The sequence below is a fragment of the Cetorhinus maximus genome, chromosome 2, assembly GCF_964194155.1.
Source record: "Cetorhinus maximus chromosome 2, sCetMax3.hap1.1, whole genome shotgun sequence".
Classification (NCBI taxonomy): domain Eukaryota; kingdom Metazoa; phylum Chordata; class Chondrichthyes; order Lamniformes; family Cetorhinidae; genus Cetorhinus; species Cetorhinus maximus.
Window position 1 is genome coordinate 223,999,701 of NC_135880.1, and position 25,501 is coordinate 224,025,201.

At 44.1% G+C, this 25,501-nt stretch overlaps 1 protein-coding gene across 3 annotated transcripts in view; it reads right to left on the reverse strand.

Annotated features, from left to right (window-relative positions):
* The window catches only part of LOC144671341 (uncharacterized), a 318,999-nt gene that overhangs the window by 79,591 nt on the left and 213,907 nt on the right, over positions 1-25,501 (reverse strand). For all 3 annotated transcript variants that reach the window (XR_013573914.1, XR_013573913.1, XM_078533193.1), the window contains one exon: positions 15,150-15,232. The gene's annotated coding sequence lies outside the window, so the exon portion shown is untranslated. The remainder of the gene's footprint in view (positions 1-15,149; positions 15,233-25,501) is intronic.

Sequence of the window (25,501 nt, forward strand, 5' to 3'; positions counted from 1 at the left end):
CAAATGCCAGGGATTAATGCCTATGCAAATAATATGTTGTGCCTAAAGTCATAATTCAAACCAGTGGGTCATGTTCACCTCTAAAACAATGGGACCAGCAATGGAGGTTGTTCAAATCAAAAGGTCTGGCCATTAAAGATGAGGAAACAGAATAAACTATTTAATTTCCAATTCAGAAAAATGTACTAAAATTCACTACTGGATGGATTTAGAGGTTTTCCCTCAACTTCCTCTGTGACCTTACAAAGCAAATTAACACTTTTCTGGGTGTAGTATCCTTTCAAGAGGTCATAGTGATTAATGTCGGCGGGTGAAAGGGAGCAGCAATCAGTGTGCCTTGTGTTCAGGTACCACACCATGGTCCAAAGGGAAGGAAGGGGAAGGAGTGGAATGGAGGCAGATGAGAGGGAGGAAAAGGGATGGGAGGGAAATTAAGTGGAGGTGAGGGGAGGAGGGAAAGGTCGGAGGGAATGGGGAGGGGAAGAAAGAGGAGAGAAAGGCAGGAGATGGGAAGAAGGGAGGGAGGAAGGGGAGGGAGGGAGGGAAAGGGAGGAGAGAGAATGGGGAGGGGAGGAAAGGAAGGAAAGGGAGGGGAGGAGATGAAGGGGAGGAGAGAGGGAAAGGGAAGGGGAGAAGGATGGGAGTGGAAAGGGATGAGAGGGAATGGGGGGGAGGAAAGAGGAGGGAAAGGAAGAAGAGGGGAGGAGAGGAGAGGGGAGGAGGAGGGGGGGAAGAGAGGGGAGGAGAGGGATGGGAGGGAAGAGGGAGAGGAAAGGGGGAGGGAAAGGGAGGAGAGGGGAAGGAAGGGGATGGGAGGAGAGGGAGGGGAGGGGAGAGGGATTGGGAGGAGAAAAGGTGAGGGGAAGAAAGGGGAGGTGAAGGGAACAAGGTGAGTCCACAAGGGGACTTTTAACTATGACATAGTGGTCTGATTGGATATTAAACAAGGCTTCCGTTATTTATCTTGAAGCCGGTCAGCCTATTGAGCCCCACGAGTGAAGTATGTGTGTTTACAGACACACAGAATGTTAGAACAGAGAAAAAGGCCATTCAGCCCATTAGACCTTTCCCTGATAGTTTTCTCCATGACCCAACCAATCTAATCCCACTCTTCTTCTTCTTCAGTTATCTGTCCAAAGGCAGGTCCAACCCACAGCGCCGTGACCTCCATCATGGGTAAGGCAAGGAAGCTAGTCCCAAATCCACCCCTGTGGAACGGGGATCGAACCCTATGCTGGTGGCACCAATCTGATCCACACCGGTCATCAACCCAACTGAGCCAACCAGTCCCCCAAGGAGACTGAGTTGCTGTGGAAACATACATTTTTACATGCATGTTGCAGTCCAGAGCTAAGAATAGTGATGGTAGAGGCTCCAATTTCTTTCTATCACATGGCCAACCAGGAATCTCTCCCGCTCTTATCGCCTGCCGTTGGCGTATATTGGAAGGATTTACAAGTTGATACTCAACCTGTTTTGGCCACGTTATGAACTCACCTTCCTTGGACATCAAGTGGGACTTGAGCCCAGAGCTCAGAGGCAGGGATGCTACCACTGCACCACAAGAGCTCCCCCACTGCCCAATACCCTTCCCAGAATTGGGAACACAGAACAGTTCACAATCTTCCAAACGCAACACTACAAAGGTCTTGTACAAATTCAACATTAACTCTTCGCTTTTTGTATTCAACCCACCTGGACACAAAACCAAGGAGTCCATTTTCCCTTTTGATGATATTCACTGTCACCTTTAATGACAATGTACCCTATACACCACGGCAACATTCCTCTTTACCTCTCCAGCTCCAAGGAAGGTGCATTCATAACATGGCCAAAACAGGTTGAGCTCTTGTGCTGGTGGCTCTCATTTTGGGAAAAAAAACTCACCCGTAGAATCATATAGCACAGAAGGAGGCCATTCAGCCCATCATGTCTGTGCCAGCTCTTTGAAAGGGTTATCCATTAATTCCCACACCCCCTGCTCTCTCCCCATAGCCCTGCAAATATTTTCCTTCTCAAGTGTATATTCAAATTCCTTTTGAAAGCTACTGTTGAATCTGCTCCATTGCCAGTGTGAGTTGACCAGAAAACCACAAAACCAGCTAACATCTTTTGCAACTGAATGAGCCCACTCCTCACACAGAGACCTGTGCAAGAGGTTCCTGTATCAGGCTCTTCAACTGCACTCAGAACGCAACAATCGGTCATCCTCACTACAAGGGACAACCTTCTATATATATATATTTCTAAATGTATATATAGATAAATATAAGTTTGACCTTGGAGTTCACAAGGGTTCTGGGCTGGAGGTACATTAGCAATGGGCTCCTATTTTAACGTGATGACAGATCACTGAATTCCCTGACTCTGCATCCACAGTTGGTCAGACTGAGATGCTCTTGGACACAGTCCTGTTGCCAGCATTAGATCCCTGTAGTGTTTCTATTCTTGAGCACTGTCTCGCCAGCCTCAGCAACAGAACACAACCTATTATTAGAATGCAGATTAACAGATAATATGAAAGAAGATGGCTGTTTCTCAATAAATGGGGTAAAGCGTTCTTTCACAAACACACAAAAGTCCATTTACTCAATTTTATAGTTTTGATGTGCAACTTCAGCAGGATTATTTGTTTCGAAAGATAAGATCATTTAATTAAACAGAGAATAACAGGTACCCCAGAGTGAGTTACAGACTGGAATCTAATCGAAGAGTTCGGGTGGTTTATATATAGGATAACAGGTATCCAGAAGTGAATTTTCATGTAGATTAAGGCAGGGGATGTCTGCATTCGTGAATTAAAGGTTTTCCATTATAGCTATTCAGTGTCTGTTTCAAGCAGTCGCACTTTAACAAAATAAGAGCAGGATGCACAGTAAAGAACATTCCAATCAAAGCCAGTGTCCCTTAATCTCAACCGCAAAACAGCTCCCTCTACTGCAGCTCTCTGACATTTTTCCATACCCAACATCAGACATAAGGCCCTCTTGAGCAGTACTAGACTGTACTCCAGGTGTGGTCTACAGGTATCTTACGCTAGCAAAGAGCTGAAATCCAAAACTGAAAACACTTTGGTGGACTTTGAGCAAGCAATGAGCAGCCTTTGTTGGTTCTGTGGCGTGGAGAGCTGAAACTTGGGGAGAGGGATGATGATTGGAAATGAGAACAGAAGCCTTTCACTGTTGGCATTTGGAGCCTTCCATTGCAGCCTAAACAATTCAGCTCCGGGAATTATACAGTGCAGAAGGAGCCCATTCAACCCATCATGCCTGCACCGGGCCTTTGAAAGATCTATCTATCTAATCTCCCTCTTCTTTGCTTTCCCCATAGCCCTATAAATGTTTCCTTTACAAGTCTTTACCCAATACCCTTTTGGACGTTACGATTGAATCTACTTCCACTGTCCTTTCAGGCAGCACATTCCATGTCTCCCCTCAACCCAATTCTAATGGATAAGCCTTCCTTTGACAACTGTAAGGGTTCAATTTGAAATGATTCTGGATAGTGTCAGTCCAACTCAAATTAGGCACAGACTTCTAGATAGATTTTTAGGGAAATGATCATCACACACCAGTGGGGTAATGGCATTGCCAGTGGACTGGTAATCTAGAGACCAAGGGTAATGCTCTGGGGACCTGGGTTCAGGAATTTGAATTCAATAAAAATCTGGAATTAAAAGTCTGATGATGACCATGAAACCATTGCCGATTGTTGTAAAAACCCATCTGGTTCACTAAATCTGCCATCCTTACCTGATCTGGCTGGCCTACTTGTGACTCCAGACCCACAGACCTACAGCAAAAGTGGGTGACTCTTAAATGCCCTCTAAAGAAGGGCAATTAGGGATGGGCATTAAACGCTGGCCAGCAATGCCCACATCCCATGAGCAAATGAAACACTCAGAGAGGCTGTATCAGATTGGCTGGCGTGGGAAATGGTGATGCCACACCTGTGTGGTTAAGGCATTGATTGTTCTGCCAGAGGGACCTTTAATCATAATGTTGTCCCCTTGGCTTGTTACTGACAATGTTTTGTGTATTCAAAGAAAGACGTGCATTTCTACGCGTCTTTCATGACTTCACAATGTCCCAAAGCAATGAACAGCTAATAATGTAATGTAGGAAACATGGCAACCAATTTGCAAACAGCAAGATCCCAAAATCAGCAATGCGATAACAGTCAGATAATGTGTTTTTCTCAGTGGTGAGGCATAAATATTTGCGTGTAATCTCAACCAAGACAGGCAATTGGGGTTCATATAATTGACCTCCAATCTCTTGCCTAGGGAGTAGGAAATCCTCTTCCTTTTAACAATCCAATGACCATATGCCCTCACCCCTGGAAAAAGTGAGGCCATATGAGGACAAAAATCAGACTGGGCTGTGATGCCCCATGCAGTTAAATAGCTGCTGTTGAATTACCTCCTAATGTCACACACATAAGGTCACAGGTGCTAGGCTGAGGTTCGGGGTGTGGTATTGAGGTGGGGAGGGAGGGTGGGGAAAGAGGGAGTTGCTGCCCGCACCCTTAGAATGGTACATTCAGGAGCAAATGGGAGAAATCCCCCTGAGGATGGAAACATAACGGCAATGTTACTGGACTAGTAATCCAAAGGCCTGGACTAATGCTGTGGAGACATGAATTCAAACCCCAACAGGCCAGCCAATGAATTTAAATTCAACTAATTAATAAAATTGGAATAAAATGCTACCTAATTATTAATAATAATGAAACTACCAGATTGTGATAAAAACCCATCTGGTTCAATAATGTGCTCCACGGAAGGAAATCCTTATGCGGTCTAGCCCACATGTGACTCCAGACCCATGGCAATGTGGTTGACTCTTAACTGACCTCTGAAATGGCCCAGAAAGACACTCCATTGTGGGTGACCTGCTCAAGGGCAGTGACGGGCAATTGTTGGTCTTCCTGTGCGAAGAGCTGTTCACGACTGAGTGTTGCAGGCTAGCACATTCCAAAGTCCAGGACTACGTGCTGAGGGATGCACTAAAGCTTGGAGCAAAGGCACAGTGGGGAAAGGCCACAGTCCAAGGCCTTTCAGCCTTGGTACACCGAGCGACTGGAAACTGGAAAACCCCTCGGGCTACATGTTTAACATGTAATGGACATTGAATATATCGAAAAATAAATGAAAATGGAGTGAGTAAAAATAGGATTGGGAGAAACTGATTTGTTTTGCTCTCTATACAATGTCAACTTTGAACCGTCATGAAATGTTCATTTATAAAATGAATAAAGTATGTTTTTTGGAGAAAAAAAAAATGAGGGATGGACAATAAATGCCGGCCCTGCCAGCAAAGCTCACTTCCCAAGAACGAATTAAAAAAAAAGTAAAATGAATTATGGAGGCCAGCTCCTTACATAAAAGGGGTATTCATTTCACTTTCGGAGTGAACGTAATTACCCCTTCTACCAGAAGGGGTCACAGTCTGAGAGAATATACCCAGCAATGAACAAATCAGGAATTATATAATATAATAAATATTATATAATTACTGTTGGCTTACAATGAGCATGGGCTGTAATGCTTTGGAAGGAAAGCTGTGGCAGGGTCTGAATGCAGGTCAAAATTCTCCAGGCAAATACTGCTTTCCAACAAATCACTAAATATAACATTAGATAGTACTCCAGATAATAAGATAATTGAGATGAATAGCGATTTGGTTTAATTTTGTTTCCACACTGGGACATGAGCACGTAAAAACATGCCTGTTCAATAATTATTATTTTTGTTTTTAATAATAATCTCCAAACTCAAACAGCTTAAAGGATTGTGGATGGTAAAAACGCATGTTAACTGCAAAATCACTTGTAAGTGTTTGGAGGAAGTAATAATATTTGATGCTTATCCTCAACTTCATGCAGACTTATATCTTTTATGATTGCCACCTTTTTTTATGACTATCTATGTTTTGCTGTTGAATGGAAAAACAGATTAATTCTCAGGGTGTGGGCATCGATGGCAAGGCCAGCATTTATTGCCCATCCCTAATTAACCTGAGAAGCGGGGAGGGTGGTCTTCTTGAACCATTGAAAACAGTTTGATAAGAAAGGGCAATTAAGAGTCAACCATGTTGGTGTGGGGCTAGAGTCACATATTGGGTAAGATTTGGTAAGATGGCAGATTTCCCTAGCTAAAGGGGCATCGGTGAACCCCATTGGGTTTTTACAACAATCTGGTATTGAGAGGAGTGCTGCACTGTCAGAGGTGCTGTTTTCAGATCAGACATTAACCCGAGGCCCCATTGGCCCTCTCAGGTGGATGCAAAAGATCCTATGGCACTATTTTGAAGAAGAATAGTGGAGTTCTCCTCAGTGTCCTGACTAATCTTTATCCTTCAACCAACAGCACTAAAAAGTTATCTGGTCATTGTCATACTGTTTTCTGGGAGCTTGCTGTGCACAAATTGGTCACCACGTTTCCCTGCATTGAAAGCGGTAGCTACACTTCAAAGGTATTTCATTATTTTTAAAGCAAGTTGGGATGCCATCAGATCATGAAAGATCTGATAGAAATACAAGGCTTTCTACTTTCCTTTAGGACCTGTCTTTGGTATGATGCCTTCCCTAGTTGAAAGTTAATTCAAAGCTCATGTGTAAAGAATGGCAGATTTGGTGAGCTACTAGTGGTAAAATTAGTCTTTCAAGCAGGAGGCATTCAAGGTGGGGAGGACACCAAAAGGGGATTTAAAAAAGAACACAATTGCATGGCCTTTTAATAATGGTTACAATATTCACTGTCCGACACAGGTGAACAGCATCCATTCTTTGTCCAACATCTGTCTGGGTACCTGTACTTATACACACGCACACACACAACTGCCCCAGATATTGCTGATTCACCTCTTAGTCCCTGGGTATCTAAGGGAGAGTGATTTTTTTTTATTCGTTCATGGGATTCAAACCCAGGACCCCAGAGTATGACCCTGGGTCTCTGGATTACTAGTCCAGTGACAATACCACTATGCCACCACCTCCCCCTAATTATAGGCTGCTAATTAGCTGTCTGCTCTTCATTAATGTTGGGAGGGCTGAGAAGGAGGGGTCAAACAGAATACCTCTTTCCAAACCCAGTGATATCCTCTACTATGGGCTAGAAACTGATACAGTGTAATACATCACAAGGTCAAAAATATCTGTACAGGTAAGGCAGCATTATAATTAGTGTAAATGAATGCAAAAATTACAGAGATATTAATACATCAATAACTGGACAAAACTGTGGCAAAGAAATTTCAATGTGGGCAAGTACAAGGTCACCACTTTGGACTTAAAAAGAAAGACTTGCATTTATATAGTGCTATTTACGACCACCAGACGTCTCAAAGTCTTTTCACAGCCAATGAAGTACTTATGAAGTGCAGACCGAAGTACTTTCTAAAAGGTGAGATGTCAGGAACATTAGAGATCCAAAGAGACTTAGGGGGTTCTTGTACATGGATCATTAAAATTCCCAACCTGCATCACACAGACTGCAGCAGCTCAAGAAGGCAGCTCATCACCACCTTCTCGAGGGCAATGAGGGATGGGCAAAAATTCTGGCCCAGCTATGGCATTGCATCCCATGAAGGAATAAATTAAAAAATGAACAGAAAATAATCACAAAGGCTAATGTTAGGCTGGTCTTTATATTTAGAAGACTAGAGTGCAAGGGGGTAGAAGTCATGTTTCAGAGCTAGTCATATCATACCTGGAATATTGTGAACAGCTCTGGTCACCACACCTTAGGAAGGATACATTGTCCTTGGAGGAAGTGCAGCGTAGATTTACCAGAATCCATACAAACATACAAATTAGGAGCAGGAGTAGGACATTCGGTCCCTTGAGCCTGCTCCAGCATTTGATAAGATCATGGCTGATCTGATTGTGGCCTGGGGGTTACCATTGTCGAAAGGCTGAACTGGACAGGCCATATAAATACTGTGGTTACAAGAGCAGGTCGGAGACTAGGAATCCTGTGGTGAGTAACTCACCTCCTGACTCCCCAAAGCCTGTCCACCATCAACAAGGCACAAGTCATGAGTGTGATGGAATACTCTTCACTTGCCTGGATGAGTGCAGCTCCCACAACACTCAAGAAGCTTGACACCATCCAGGACAAAGCAGCCCACTTAAATGGCACCCCATCCGAAAACATTCACTCCCTCCACCACCGACGCACAGTAGCAGCAGTGAGTACCATCTACAAGATACACTGCAGCAACTCACCAAGGCTCCTTCGACAGCATCTTCCAAATCCACAACTATTACCACCTAGAAGGACGAGGGTAGCAGACACATGGGAACACCAGCACCTGGAAGTTCCCCTCCAAGCCACTCACCGTCCTGACTTGGGAATATATCGCCGTTCCTTCACTGTCACTGGGTCAAAATCCTGGAACTCCCTCCCTAAAAGCACTGTGGGTGTACCTACAGCACATGGACTGCAGCGGTTCAAGAAAGCAGCTCACCACCACCTTCTCAAGGGCAATAAATAAATGCTGGCCTAGCCACACCCCATGAGTGAAAAAAAAACCTTCACTTTCCTGATTCCCTTGTCAATCAAGGATTTATCTAACTCATCCTTAAAAATATTCAGTGACCCAGCCTTCACTGCCCTCTGGGAAAGAGCATTCCACATTCTAATAATCCTCTGAGAGAAAAAAATTCTCCTCATCTCTGTCTTAAACGGGGGACCCCTGATTTTTAAACTATGGTCCTAGTTCTAGTCTGTCCAACAAGGGGAAACATCCTCTCAGCATCCACCCTGTCAAGTCCCCTCAGGATCTTATATGTTTCAATAAGAATGATAACTAGAATAAGGGTTAAATTGAAAGGAAAGATTTCACAAATTGGGGTTGTAATACTTGGAGATTGGCTAGATAGAGGCAAACTATTTCTACTTGTTTGGGAGTCTAGGGCCAGGGGACATAGCTTAAAAATTAGAGCCATTTCTTTCAGGGGTGAAACTAGGAACCATTTTTACAAGTGAAAGATAGTGGAAAGGCTCTTTCATGGAAACGGAAGTTGGTGCTAGGTTAACTGTTAATTTTAAATCTGAGAGTGATGGATTTTTGTTAACCAAGGGTATTAAAGAACATGAAACAGAGTTGGGTATATGGAGTTAAGCCAGAAATCAGCAATGATCTAGTTAAGTGGTGGAACAACTCGAGGGGAATACTCCTCTTGGGTTTTTTGGTTGCAGCTTAGCCTTCATCGGAGGCTGCGTGGTGTTATTCACATCACCTCCTCCTGAAGCCAGAGACCACTCGGCTATGACTTTTGCTATGTTAAAGATGCTATATAAATGCATGTTTTTGTTGTTGTAGATATACCCCTCCCTCCAATGTTCTTGGAGACTCGGGGCAACCCGACACACCTCAGAATGGGTGCTGAGTGGAGGGGGTACTTAGGCCCTTGGGGTGCCTCTGGTCTGAGAGACTCAACGCCACTTCACCTGCCCCCTGATCTCGCATCGCACAATCCCTTCATTACCCTCACTCCTAGCTTGAAAGCTCAAAGCGCTACGTGGCACTCAAAGAGTTAACTGCACCCCAGGACTCGATCACTGCCTGTGAACAGTTGCTCAAGAAAGGGAAAAGCCTAGTTAACTCCCCTCAACTGAATCTCCGTGTCTAAGAGGCTGCCCAGAACAAATTCTCATGTGTGTTCAACAAAAATATTGGAAGCCTATTTAGATTCAGACTCCTCTGTGCCAACTGAACTCTACCAGTGACATAGCTTTAACAGCACTGGGCTACATGCCAGACAGGCTGTCCATTACTAGGCAGACTGCTGATCCAGCCTCCTTTATCCTCAGGGTTTCTTTTTGTGAGAAAATGTCATCGCACAATACCTGGGCGTAGAGTCTTTTTTAAAAGATTCTTCGGGTTTAGTGCACAACAGTTACTTACATCAGTCAGTGGGGTGTCCAGTGTTCCAGACACATCTTAGCAAGCAGGTAGAAAGAAAGGTTTGTCGTGTTCAGCTGGGTTCTCGCTCTCTCTCTCTCTCTCTTTCTCTGCAATCTGCTTTTTTTTTCTCTCCAACCACACTCAAGCACAAAGATTCATTGTTTTCCCTTCAGTGTGCCTCACACGGCTCTCGCTAGCAAGGTCAACCATAACAGGTATCTGGTTTTAATTAAGTAACAGACATCACCACATTACCCCAGCATATTACAGCTACAAGATTGTGCTGTGAAAGAGGTCTCTGTGTACATATTCACCCTCACACCTCTCACCCTCGTCCCTTCACACTCACCCCCTCACCCTCTCACCCTCGCGCACAGCCCTTTGCGCACACACACCCAAGCGCACACCCTCACATATTCACTCACATACCCTCATATACATTCACTCACACCCTCCATACACTCACACCTTCATAATCCCTCACATACTCACTCACATACACTCACTCACTCACACCTTCACACACCCTCACATACTCACTCACATACCCTCATATACACTCACTCACACCCTCACATACACACTCACTCACACCTTCATACACCCTCACACCCTCATATACTCACTCACATACCCTCATATACACTCACTCACACCTTCATACACCCCTACACCCTCACATACATGCTCACTCACACCCTCATACACCCTTACTCACACCCTCACACACACACACTCACTCACGCCTTCATACACCCTTACACCCTCACATACACGCTCACTCAAACCCTTATACACCCTTACTCACACCCTCACATACACATGTACTCACACCCTCATATACATCCTTACTCTCACCCTCACATACACAAATACATGTATTTAAGTGGTTGGATAAGGGGTGGCAGATGGAGTATAATATGGGGAAATGTGAAATAATTTGATAGGAAGAATGGAAATGCTAGAGTTTTTTTAAATGTTAGTTTTCAGAGGGAGTTGGGGTCCTAGCACACAAGTCACAGCAAATTATCTTGCAGGTGCATCAAGCCAAGGTAAATGGTACGTTAGTCTTCATTGCAAGGGAGTTTGCGTATAAGAGTAAGGAAGTCTTACTGTCATTATATAGAGCTTGAGACCACACCTGGAGTACTGAGGACAATTTTGGTCTCCTTACCTAGGAAGGATCTACTTGCCTTAGAGTGCAACTGAGGGTCACTAGACTGATTCTTGTGAAGAGAGAATTGTCCTATGAGGAGAGATTGCGTAGAATGGGCCTACACTCACGGGAAATTAGAAAATTGAGAGATCATCTCAGTGAAATGTATAAAATTCTCAGAGGACTTGGCAGAATGGATGTTGAGAGGCTGTTTCCCTTGGCTGGAGAGCCTAGAACTAGGAGACACAGGGGGCCGGCCATTTAGGAATTTAGGAGAAATTTCTTTACACAGCGTTGTAAATCTTTGAAGCTCTCTAAATCAGAAGGCTGTGAATGCTCAGTCATTGATAACATTTAAGAGATCGATAGATTTTTAGGTATCAAGGGAATCAATGGATAAGGGGATTGCGTGGGAAAGTAGAATTGAGGTTGAAAATCTGCCAAAATCCTCTTGAATGATGGAGCAGGCTCGAGGGGCTGAATAGCCGAATTGCTGTCTTCAGCTGCTTATGTCATTATGTATATTTAAGCAGCAAAACTTACTGCAATTAAGAAGCAGGGAAATATGGTTGGTAGCACAGGGGTTTCACTGAGGAGCTGGGAGATGAAAGATTGTGGCCCTGCAGGGTCAACGCCAGTTCGTTGTGGGAGGGGGGTTGCGAGGGTGGGGCGGTGTGGTAACTTTGGTGTGACATGGTAACATAGGCAATTACCATAATAAATGTTGATGTAGGAGCTATAATAATGAAAACACTTTCTAAATAAGACAAGCAATTTAGGAAAGAAATAAAGATAAGTCTTGCACTGACATCTCAAAGTGTTTCACAGCCAATGAAGTAGTTTTGAAATGCGGTCACTGTTGTGGAGAAATACCACAGCCCATTTTTGCACAGCAAGATCCCACAAACAGCATGAGGTAAATGACCAGATAAACTGTTTTGAAGAATAAACATTGGCCAGGCCATTGGAGAATTCTAATAAAAACAAAAAGCTAAAAGCTACTGTGGATGCTGGAAATCCATGAAGGCTCGAAACGTTAACTGATTTCTTCTCCGCCGATGCTGCCAGACCTGCTGAGTTTTTCCAGGTAATTCTGTTTTTGCATTGGAGAATTCCCCTGCTCTTCTTCAAAAGAGTGTCGGAGTTTGTTTTACATTTTCTCGAGGGGGCCTTATTTTGACATCTCATCCCAAGGATGGCACCTCTGACAGGGCAGCACTCTTTAGCACTGCATTGTGAATGTCAACCCGTTTTATGTGGTCAAGGGTGGGACTTCAAACTATGACCATCTGACTGAAAGGTGATGGCGTTATCCACTGGGCCAAGGCTGATACCTCAGAGGCAAGAAGCATGCTGATATCAGCAGCAAGGGTGTTCATGTGAAATTCCTTTGTCCAATGCTTTAAGATGTTAAAACGAAAGAATTTGATACAAACCTGTCAATGCAATCATATATCTTCAACCCAACTGTATCAATAAATGTAAATTAAGGACAATTTTTCACCATGAACTTTCTCCTGGACTGCCCCAGCCTCATTTAGCCTGATATCCAAGGAACTTGTCAGACTGCTTAAGAATGAAGGCCTTCCACAGACAAAGATAAAGACAAATCACACCCAGAGATACTAACTTTACACTGGACATCAACCTAGATGACAAGGGGGAAATGTAAAAAACAGAAAAGATGACCTGGCTGATGTCACAAATGGAAATGTCCCTTCCTTAAATAATCTGAGCTAGGCAGCCTCACTGAACTAAGATAAAAGCAAAATACTGTGGATGCTGGAAATCTGAAACAAAAACAGAAAATGCTGGAAAAACTCAGCAGGTCTAACAGCATCTGTGAAGAGAGAAACAGAGTTAACATTTCGAGTCCGCACGGCTTAGTCATACGGACTCGAAACATTAACTATGTTTTCCTCTGCACAGATGCTGTTGGACCTGCTGAGTTTTTCCAGCATTTTCTGTTTTTGTTGTAGCCTCACTGAACTGATGTCTCTTATCAAGAAACTCAGGGAATGGAGGGAGAAGACTCTATGAAAGATCTAAAAAAGTTTATTATCATCATAAGAATGGAGGTATTCTCATTGAAGTGTATACTATTCTGAGAGAGCTTGATAGGGTAGATGCTGAGAGACTCTGGGGATTGAGTGGGAAAGTGGGTTTAAGATAGAAATTCAGCCATGATCGGATTAAATAGTGGAGCTGGCTTGAGGGGTTGGATGGCCTCCTCCTGCTCCTATTTCTTATGTTCTACCCCTCCCCTTGTCTGCTTTCTCTCCCCTCTAATGATGGTTTGGACTCCTGCTGGGATATGGTTCCAAGAGTGCTCACAGTTTTCTGTTACATTACCGCTTTTTAAGATGAATCTTTATTGGGATGTGGGCTTCGCTGGCCCAGTCAGCATTTATTGCCCATCCCTAATTGCCCGTGAGTAGAATGGCTTGCTAGGCCATTTCAGAGGCAGTTAAGACCACATTGCTGGGGATCTGGAGTCAAATTTAGGCCAGAAGGTCAAGGATAGGTTTCCTCCCTTAAAGGGACATTAGTGAACCATATGGGTTTTTACAACAATTGATGATATTTTCATGGCACCATTAAGGAGAATAGCTTTCAATTAATTAATTGAATTTAAATTCCACCAGCAACCATGATGAAATGTGAACCCATTCCTTAGGACTTTAGCCTGGGCCTCTGGATTACTAGTCCAATGACATTACCACTACACCACCATTTCCCCACTTAGATCAGCTGATTTTTGTTGGGTAACGGTATTAAGGGATACAGAGCTGAGGCTGGTAAGTGGAATTGAGGTACAGCCGTAACCTAGATGAACATCAGAACAGGCTCGAGGGGCTGAATGGTCTCCTCCTGTTCCAATGTGGCTAATAATTGCTCTTCATGTGTGAAGCTAGGCAATGATACTGACAGCACCTGACGTTTACACCCATCCACACCCTCAAGCGGCATCCTTGGCATGGCAAGGTCCATTGGCTGATTTTCCCCTGATTAACTCAGGGATGCTGAGAGCAACAGATTCTGCACAGACCAGGGGACTGAACTGTGAGCTGCTGATCTGTACGGCCCACTTAGTTCAACTCCCTGCAATGAATGTGAATGCACCCTCTGAGCCATTGGGTTTTATTAGCACTTGCTCAATTTTTGTTTGCAACATGAAGTGAAATTCAGCCACCCGTTGACAACACATATGCTTGGACAGCTCTACCTTAGTCAGATCACATTAGCAGAACCTCTGACCCCCCAGAACATACAGAACCCTTAGTAAATAAATTGGGGAAAATCTCCAGTATATTTCTCACTGACCTCACACCATTAAATTGCCCCATTCTGGTTCAATTCCACGAAAAGTCAATTTTGGATTTCAGAAGATTGTTCTCTGAGTTCCCCAACAGTTTGAGACCGAATGATGGGAGTGATGGGGTTGAGGAGTGAGGGGGGAATGAATCTTAGATCAGAGAGATGAGGTAGAAGACAAGAGGCAGCCAGTTAGCTCAAAGAAGTGGATGAGAGTGGTGACTATTCCATTGGTCTCTTGGCCGGCCTTTCTCATTCTATCCTCCAAAAAACTTGAGCTCATCCAAAACTCCCCTGCCCTTATCCTAACTCGCACAAAATCCTGTTCACCCATCTCCCCCTGTGCTCACTGACCAACATTGGTTCCTGGTCTGGCAACACCTCTATTTTAAAATATGACATTCCAGTAGTTTCGTGGTCACCATTACTGATACCAGCCTTTTATTCCAGGTTTACTTAATTAACTGAATTTAAATTCTCAGATGCCATGGTGGGATGTAAATTCATGTCTCCAGATTATTAATCCAATAACATAACCATTACTGTACCCCCACCCAACACCTTGGGCAATATGGTAAGAAGGTGGGTAAATGGGATTGAGGTGAAAGGATAGGTGGGTGAGATTAGGGATGGTCTTGTTGGGGCTAAAAGGCCCTTTTGCTGTTCTTAAATATTCTTCTGTTGATACGATATGAAAATCACATCATTACGCACTAACAGTTCAAATGCTGCTAAATTCATTGCCTTGTGCACAAGAAACTCACCCAATTCACAAGGCACCATGGTCACTATGGAGTCCTTTGGTTGGCTGGACTATTCCAGGGTTCGTCATTTAAAATAAGGCATTCTATTAAGGAGAAAAAAGAACAAGTGTTATTAATTAAGGTTTATTATAAGGTGAGCTGCATTATTATGCGCACAATACCAGGGTGAGATAGTAGGCAAAGACAGGGATTGGCATTATTCAATATGATCATTACCCCAGAGCCATTTTGAGTCACTTCCTACTGACTTGCATCAGAGCAACCCTTGAATAAATCCTCCCATCACAGCGTGTGGCTCAGGGATGATGAAGTTAGAATCATAGAAACTTACAGCACAGAAGGAGGCCATGTGGCCTATCATGCTTGTACTAGCTCTTTGAAAGGCCAGTTGTGCTTGGGCCCACACCCGCACTAACCCATTGAATTCATAGACTCATTAACTAAGTGAACTTGGAGAAAAAGGGACAAGGACATGCAATAATAATAAAAAAAGAAACAATTGTAAACGTTACACATGCGACAAATTTGCTTGTGTTTCCAGCATGCAGTGTGTGACGTGTCTCAACTGAAGAGAATCAGCCCCAAAATTAAACAGCTGGGATTGCACCCAGAGCAACAACCCACAAACGAAGCAGGGAAAAACTGCACTGTGCGGAGAAGAATCATCAAACAGCCTGTGGACATAGAGGCACTAGAGAAGGTGCAAACAGATAGTAGCAGAACGGAGAGGTTAGAGCTATCAGGAAAGATTAAACAGGCTGGGGTTCTTTTCTATAGAAAAGAGAAGCTTATATAGAGCATAAACACCACCATGGACAAGTTGGAGTGAATGGCTGGGGTGGTGGGGGGTGGAATGTTCCCTACTGCCTCCAGGTGGACTGCAGCAGCAGTAGCAGTCTCCGAACAGACCACTTGTATTGCATCCAATTTGCAACAAACAGGTCATTTGGCTAACTGGTCCATCTTGGTGTTTATGCTCCACACAAGCCTCCTCCCACCTCCTCTTCAACTCATCCTATCAACATATTTCAGAACTGCAAGGGGAGTGGATTAGTGCTCCCAAGACAGAAAAGTGCGACAAGATTAAAAGTTATATAAAAATATAATCTTTGAAAAGAAAGAAAGGGAAATGTCACAGAAAGTGTAAATGGAGAGAAATTATTTCCTCTGATAAAGGGAGTCCAGAATAAGGAGGTGTAATCTTAAAATGAGAGCTAGGTCATTCAGGGGAATGAAGGAAATGGGAGCAGGAGTAGGCCATTCGGCTCCTCGAGCATGCTTTGCCATTCAACTACGTCATGGTTGATCGTCTACCTCAACGCCATTTTCACACACTATCCCCATATCCCTTGATGTCTTTGATATCTAGAAATCTATTGATTTCTGTCTTGAACATGCTCGATGACTGAGTCTCCACAGCTCTCTGAGCTAGAGAATTCCAAAGATTCACCAACCTTTGAGTGAAGACATTCCTCCTTATCTCAGTCCTAAATAGCCTACCCTTATTCTGAGGCTGTGGCCTCTGGTTCTAAACCCCATGGGCCCTGCCCCTCAATCAATCCTTCCTGCATCTGCCCTGTCGAGCCCTGTAAGAATTGGATATGCTTACAAACATATGAACATATGAAATAGGAGAAGTAGGCCATTCAGCCCCTCGAGCCTGCTCCGCCGTTCAATAAGACCAATGCTGACCTGTTTGTGTTTCAAGTTCCATATTCCCATCTACCTTTGATACCCTTGCCTAACACGAATCTCTGCCTTAAAAACAATCAATGACCCCGCTTCTACCACCTTCTGAGGCAGAGAGTTCCAAAATTGCAGGATCCTCTGAGAGAAAGCATTTCTGCTCATCGCTGTCCTATAAGGGCAACCCCTAAATTTAAAACAGTGCCCCCTAGTTCTGGAGTCATCCACAAGAGGAAACATCCTTTCCATGTCCACCTTGTCAAGACCATTCAGGATCTTAGGTACTTCAATCAAGTCACCCCTCACTCTTCTAAACTCCAGTGGAAACAAGCCCAGTCTGTCTAACCTTTCCTCATAAGACAACCCACTCATTCCCGGTATCAATCTAGTGAACCTCCTCTGAACCACCTCCGATGTATCTACATCCTTCCTTAAATAAGGAGACCAAAACTGCACCGATGCTTCAATGAAGCTAATCTTCTAAACTCTAGAGAATATAGACCCAGTCTCCTCAATCTCTCCTCATAGGACAATTCCACCATTCCATGGATCGGTTTGGTGAACCTTTGTTGCAATTCCTCTATGGCAAGTATATCCTTCCTTAGGTAAGGAGGCCAAAACTGTACATAATACTCCAGGTGTAGTCTCACCAAAGCTCTACACAATTGCAACAAGACTTCTTTGCTCCTGTACTCAAACCCTCTTGCAATAAAGGCCAACATACCATTTGATTTCCTAAACTGCTTGCTGCACCTGCATGTTAGTTTTCACTGGCTTATGAACAAGGACATCCAGGGCCCTTTGAACATCAACGCTTCCCAATCTCTCACTATTTAAAATATACTCTGCACTTGTTTTTCCTACCAAAGAGGATAACTTCCCGTTTTTCCATATTATATTCTATCTGCCATGCTCTTGCCCACTCATTTAGCCCATCTAAATCCCCTTGAAGCCTCTTTGCACCCTCCTCACAACCCACATTTTTGTGCCATCAGCAAACTTGACAATGTTATATTTGGTCCCCACATCCAAATCATTGATATAGATTGTGAATAACGGGGGCCCAAGCACTAATCCTTCTGGTAGCCCCCTAGTTACAGCCTGCTAGCCTGAGAATGACCCTTTTTTATTCATTCATTGGATGTGGGCATGGCTGCCTAGGCCAGCATTTATTGCCCATCTCTAATTGCCCTTGAGAAGGTGGTGGTGAGCTGCCTTCTTGAACCACTGCAGTCTATGTGGTGTAGACACACCCACAGCGCTGTTAGGGAGGGAATTCCAAGACTTTGACAGTGAAGGAATGGCAGTGAGTGGCTTGGAGGGGAACTTCCAAGTTGTGCTGTTCTCATGTGTCTGCTGCTCTTGTCCTTCTAGATGGTAATGTTCGTGGGTTTGGAAGGTGCTGTTGAAGGAACCTTAGTAAATTCCTGCTGTGCATCTTGTAGATGGTACACACTGCTGCCACTGTGTGTCAGTGGTGGAGGGAGTGAATGCTTGTGGATGTGGTGCCAGTCAAGCGAACTGCTTTGTCCTAGATGGTGCCAAGCTTCTTGAGTGTTGTTGGAGCTGCACTCATCCAGGCAAGTGGAGAATATTCCATCACACCCCTGACTTGTACCTTGTAGATGGTAGACAGGCTTTGAGGAAGTGAGTTACTTGATGCAGGTTTCCTAGCCCCTGACCTGCTCTTGTAGCCACAGTATTTATATGGCTAGTCCAGTTCAGTTTCTGGTCAATGGTAACCTCCAGGGTGTTGATAGTGAGGGATTCAGCGATGTTAATTCCATTGACTGTCAAGGGGCAATGGTTAGATTCTCTCTCTTGTTGGAAATGGTCATTGCCTGGCACTTGTGTGGCGATAATGTTACTTGCCCACTTGTCAGCCCCCCTTCCATCGCTTTTCTGATGATTGAGAGTAGGCTGATGGGGTAGTTATTGGCCGGGTTGAATTTGACCTGCTTTTTGTGTACAGGGCATACCTGGGCTACAGTCATGGAAGGAACTTCACATTGGAGCCTGTAAATCCTTATTCTTCATGGGAATATTTGAAAAGATCTTTAGATGTGACACTAGAGTCGTGACTAACCCACCAAATAATGCAGAGTAGAGTGAAGGGGTATATTCCAGTGCAGGAACAGCAGAAGATGCTCAACTAAAGCAAGGTATGGAGGCATAGCTGGAGAGTCTATTATCAAACCAGGCCATAATTTAAAGAAATAGGAGCAGGAATAGGCCATTCGGCCCCTCAAGCCTACTCTGCCATTCAATAAGATCACGGCTGATCTTCTAACTCAACTCCATTTTTGTGTCCTCTCCCCATAATGGGTACAACAAGGTGAAAAAAAATCAAACAATCTGTAGAAGTAATTTCTTTAAAGTTCTTCTCTTAAGCTGGTGGTTTCAGAGTTATGTACTTTTTCATTTTATTTACAAACAGTTACATAATATTTTCAGTATAGAAACAAGCCATTCAGCCTAACTGGTCTATGCTGGTGTTATTATTCCACACAAGCCTCCTCCCACTATAATCACTGCTTCTTCCCCTCCTCAAATCCCTTTATTCTCTTCCTCATGTGCAGGTCAAACTTCCCCTTAAATGCGTTAATGTTCCCTGCTTCATCTACTCCGTGTGGCAGCGAGTTCCACATTCTGACCACTCTCTTGGAAATTCCCGCCTAATTTCTTCATTTGACTACTAGTGACCCATCCACAACATTCTCAAAATGGAAACTTGCTTTTACATAGCACCTTTAATGTAATAAACCATAATAAAATATAAAGGCACCTCCCAGGGAAACATTATCAAACAAAGTTTGACACCGAGCTGCCTAAGGAGAAATAAAGGCCAGGTGTGTGGCCAAACAATTGATCAATGAGGTAGGTTTGAAGGAGCTATTTAAAGGAGAAGAGGGACGTAGAGAGGCAGAGAGGTTTAGGGAGGAAATTAGTCTGGTTCAGTCTCAGGCAATTGCCATGGGGAGAGGGATGGAATCGGTGGCTAGAAAACACACACAATGTAGATCCACAAACTGCAAATGGCTGAGGCAAAAAGTGCAGGCTTCAAACCCTGCTCCAGATCGACTCAGCGAGTGAAGATGAACTCTAAACTATGGCTATAAATCCAGTGGGAGATGATGGACTTGGGTGACCTCCTCATTGTACAGGAGCCCATAAGACCCTCCTGCCCTATAGGGTCAGTCACCCCAGGTGTAAAGATGGTGATGGACATGAAAGGAGCGTTCATGTCGTGACCTGTGTCAGACTGTCAATCTTTCTTGCCAATCTCTGAGGGGAGAGCGTGAAGATACAGAAAACAAAAAAAACTCACAAACAAAATCGTGTTTCAAAGTTGCACGTTAGCGCGCTGCTGATTACATAGGAATATTTGTTAAAAAGCATCAATTTCACCCTCTTCATGAGTCAAATCATATTTGTACCAGTGAGTTATAGCATGACTGCTCTCCCAGGCATGAGGTCCTTGGGATTGTGATGTTTCAGGTGAAGCCTTGTCCAATTATGTACAGGTGGGGCTTTGGCCAATATTTACAAGTGAGTCAGCCGGAGAGTCTGCCATTTTAACTCCTAGTGGCTGTTTGCAGTACTGCATAGGAATAAAGCCCCTTTCTCTGGGCCTCAGGACATAGGCGAAAAGAACAAGAGTGGGGACGGGGAAAAGATAAATATCACTACAATTTAAACATAAAACAGATCATAACAGCAAGCCAGGAGTTAGAGACTAAACTGTTTTCTGCCAGTTGACTACAGATCGGTGTTGCCCAATACACTCACCACTCTCTACACGAGGCATTTTAATCGGACGGATATTAGGAAACTGCAGCAGCCCATTCAACTGAGAACGCGGCTCCAGATTCTGTCTGACACAATTGGCCATGTCAAAAGTAAACAGAAAATTCACCAGAAAAATAATCCTCAACTTTAAAAAAACTGTAGCCTCACTCCATTAAGGTATGTGGTAAAGAAACCAGCATTGAAGGAAGTGAAAGCATTTTGAAATATTTTAGTTGCTGCACCGCAACTGGATGCCGTGGGAGATGGAGTAGCTCAGTGGTTAGCTCTCCCAGCCGTCTCTGAGCTGGAAGGCCCTTGGTTCAAGTTCCCCCCCCCCAGGACTTGGTGGTTACAGAAGAACCCAGCTACTGGTGCAGGCAAACTAGCGTTTACTGGTGCCGGTCCCCAAGCCGGGTAAATGGGGAGGGGTGGTGGCAGGAAGGGCATCCGGCTGTAAAACCACTCGCTTATTCCAAAAATGATGGTTGGTATGAAGGCGAGCAACCAGCATTGCGGCAACTCCATGTAATATGGGAAATGCCGAAAGAGGAACCAACCAACCATAACTGGACGCTGTGCAGTGCCTTAGCCGCTTTATTGAAAATATTCTTTGACAGAGCTGCTGCCACAGTTCAGGGCACTAATGTTCACTTTTACTCCTGTCCCTCAATCCCAGGTCGCCTCTGGGAGATCGCTACAGGATTCAATCGATCTTTGCGTACGGTTTGTATCACGTGGGCAAATAGGGTGACCTGATCACCACAAGTTTGGCAAGCATCGAATCCAATTGGACAGCACTGATATAGATCACCAATTTATAAAGCAAATTAAACCTGAGGGTTAAGTTTTAAATAGAGAAATTAAACAGGTAAGGCCGAGTCAGATCATAAGAATGCCAGTGAGAGTGGAAGAGAAGACGCCAGGAAAAAGAGGTTAGTTGGACCCTAGTTTGGAAAGAGGAGCTGGATTTTCGATCCTTCAACTCAATGTGTCTCCTTGTTTTGCGATTTCTATGGGTGGAGGAGGAGATGAGTCAAAAGGAGGCTGCACCTTCCCCCCGACAGTGGTATCGCACTTCACTGAGATTTACGGCATTGTGAACAAAGCCAAAACAAATGTTTTGTAAACGGTACAAGCAAAGAATGAAATAAAATGAACAGCATAAAGTCTGAAAGAAAAAAACAGGAAATGCTGCAAAGCTACAGTAGGTCTTTAAGTAGAATCACATCAGGTTTATAGCACAGAAACGAACCATTCAGCCCAACTCATCGAGGTTGGTGCTAATACTCCACATAAATGCCTTCCCTCTCTAATATCCAAACCTGACACCCACCCCTTATCACTCATTTAAGTATTGAGCCTGTACCAAATGCATGAGTACTCTCTGCCTTAACCATTCCATGCAGCAGCGAGTTGCACATTCTACACCCTCTGTGTAAAGAAACTGCCCCTAAGTTTTTTATTTGATCTGTTACTGGCTATCTTATATTTATATCCCTTTGTTCTGGACTCACCGAAAAGTGAAAATAGTTTCTCCACATCCATCCTATCAAACTCCTGCCTCATTTTAAAAAATCCCTATCAAGTTTCCTCTTCGCTGGAATAGAGCAAAGCCTTCAGTCTTTCTTGATAATTGCATCCTCTCGATTCTGATAACATCCTTGTCAATGATTCCTACACTTTCCCAATACCTTTATATCCTTGCTATATATTGTAGATCAGAACTGCACGTGCCACTATTGTCCAACTGAGGTTCTATATAAATTTACGTCCTGGTGTTGTATACCATTTTTCTACAAATATACTTTGTTTGCTGTCTTTATGTCTTATCAGTTTGTGTTGCTACTTGTGGTGATTTATGTATCTGCATTCCCAGATTTTTTTTGTTCCTTTATCCAATTTTAGTTTCTTACCTTCTAAGGGATAAGTGGCCTTCTTTATTCCTCTTATAAAAATGAACCACCGCATATTCTGCAAGATTGAATTTCATTTATTATTGATCCACCGCCCACTCTGTAAGCCTGTTCATGTCTTCCTATATCTTAGTGCAGTCTGCCAGATTATTAGCCATTTCCCCCCAATTTGGTGCAATCCGCAAATTTCAACATCATTCTCCCAATCTCTAATGTCCGCCAGTATCTTTAAAAATAACAAATGGGTTAAAATTTCACCTGTGATCTCTTCATCTGAACAGATGCTGGGGCAGACTCTCACACAGGCCTGTCGTCTCTCCTTACAACAACAAAAATAATTTGCATTTATAGAGCACTTTTCGTAGTGAAACATCCCAAGACAAATCAGGGGAGCGTTATTGGAAAAGATTTAACACTGAACCACAGAAGGAGATAGTCAGACAGATGATCAAAAGCTTGGTCAAAAGGGTTTAAGGAGCGTTCTATAGAAGGAAAGAAGGGTAGAGATGCGGAGAGGTTTAGGGAGGGAATTCCAGAGTTTGGGGCCCAGACAGCTGAAGGCACAGCCAATGGTGGAGTGACTAAATTGGGGATGCGCAAGGGGCAAGGGGTCAGAATTGGAGAGCTCAGAGATCTCAGAGGGTTGCAGGACTAGAAGAGGTTTCAGAGATAGGGAGGGGCGAGGCCAAGGAGAAATTTGAAAACGAGGATGCAAATTTTAAAATCAGGGCTATGCAAACTGGGAGCCAATATAGGCCAGTGATCAAAGGGGTAATGGGTGATGTTGACATACATCTGTGGTATTCTTTTCCGTGAAGAGGCGGCCCTTTAGATTAGTTTTTGGATTAAGGTATCTTCAGCAAAAGTTGTGGGGAGAGGGAAGGTTACAGATACAGTGCACAGGGCTAAGTATTGTCCATGGATGTGCATTACTCAGCTTTGCAAGATCATTGCTGAACCTCGACAGTGGCACTTGTAGCAGGAATGCCCCGTGTGAATGCATGAGATAATGATTTAATGTTTATCTGGGAATTGGCCAGCTTGCTCTCCTGCTTGCATTAGTTTAGTAGATGAAGGCTGATTTTGTACTCGTGCTGGGGGGTGTGGTGGTATGGCACTGAGGGGGTACAGGTTGAAAGCTGCATTGCCTCCTGTCTCTTAAAGTGGTTAAAACCATCTATTAGGCCGAACTTTTCCAATAATCTGTGCTTTTTTTATTCTTCTCAGCTATAGTAAAAAAAGTTAATTCGAAACATAAATCCCGACCAATTACAGAGCAAAAATAAATAAAATTAGTGAGACCATCCAGGAGGAATCGTGAGTCTGCTTTCTCCCCACCTCAACCCCCCCCAACCTGCCCCCCTCCCCTTCCCTTCCCCAACACCTCCCTCCCGCTCCTTCCTTACCCCACCCCCGACGCCCCACCCCACGCACCCACCATCTGTGGAGCTTTCAGATTAATCTATTAAACACTGTGCCAGATCCCTGGTGAGACCAGGAGCACAGCAAAACACTCTATATCACGCAATGGGAAAACAGCCAGGGCACGGCATAGAATGGGCTGAATGCAGAAGGATGATTTTGATTGTTTAGCCAGTAAGTGGACTACTCACTGTGGATTAGGCAGTTTTTTTAATATATATATATATATACAAATGAGGATTGCAGAGAAAGAACTTGCATTTCTATAGCACCTTTCACCACCTTGGGCCAGCCCAAAGTGCTTTATGCGGCCAGTGAAGCAGTTTTGAAGTATAGTCACTGATGTAATGCAGGAAACCCATAGGCTAATTTGCACAAAGCAAAAGCTGCCACAAACAGCAATGTGATAATGATCAGATAATCTGTTTTCAGTGATGTTGGTTGACACTTAGCTGCAGAGAGAAACTAGGCACAAAATGGAGAGCGCTGAATGTAACCATGCATTTACAAATTGAGCACTTAAACATCAGTTCCCAATAAATGTTTGATCGCAGTAGACATTTCAGTCACCCTCTGCTGTAATCATCCCTACATTTTATCACGCAGTTACTCTCTGATCTCTTCTTGTCCAGCATTTTGAGTTGGCACACCCACCAATCTGTTTTAGTTGGCAGATGAATATCTACTTTCAGTCACTGTTGACTGCCAGGCTTCCAGTCCCAGTGCATGTGGGTTGGTTTTAATTTTTGCTTTAAAGGAGGACTTTGCTTTTGATTATTTATTTTCGTCTGCGAGCAGTCCAAAAAGCTTCCAGGGAGCATGAGGAAATCTGAGAACCCTGCGGTTTTTAAGACTCAGGGAGGAACATTTCTGAGTCCACTTTCACCTCCTGCACACACATGCTAACCCCCACCCCGCTCCCCCCACTCCCCCCCTCTTCCTTCACGCCCCCTTCCCAAGGGTTGTCTTTCCCTGAACAAGCCATGGGCGTCAATCCCAGCTCCAGGAACTTTGCCTGCCCCATTATTCTGAGTGAGGTATATGCTTTATGAGGTATATGGAGCTTAATATGCAGAAGAGAGAAGGTGAGATGGCGGGGGGGGTGGTTGGAAGGAAAAAAGGAATTTGCTTCCTGCTTCTTCTGTCTAATTTCAATTTCCCTATGACTCCCCTGAGGGCACTGACATTGTTTTTATCTGGGGTGCCATGGATCCCATGGGTGCTGAGATAGAGGAGGGGTGGGGTGGGGGAGATATTAAACTAACCCGAACCACCAGAGAACTAACACGATCAGGTGCAGTGGTGCCCAATTTTATTCTCTGCTGAAGTTAATATAGGGGTGTAAAATTGGTGGCCAATCACTAACCTTCCAGAGTGTTCGAAGTCTTGCAGGCCATGGAAAGCATCACAGGTCTTGTGCACACCCATACATTTCCTCCTTCGTTCTGGGAGGAGGGGGGGTGGGTTGTGGAGGTCAATGGAATGGTAATCATGAGTGGGATCCCAGCTGACTTTATCCACTCTGTAGCTTCAAGGCAGCTG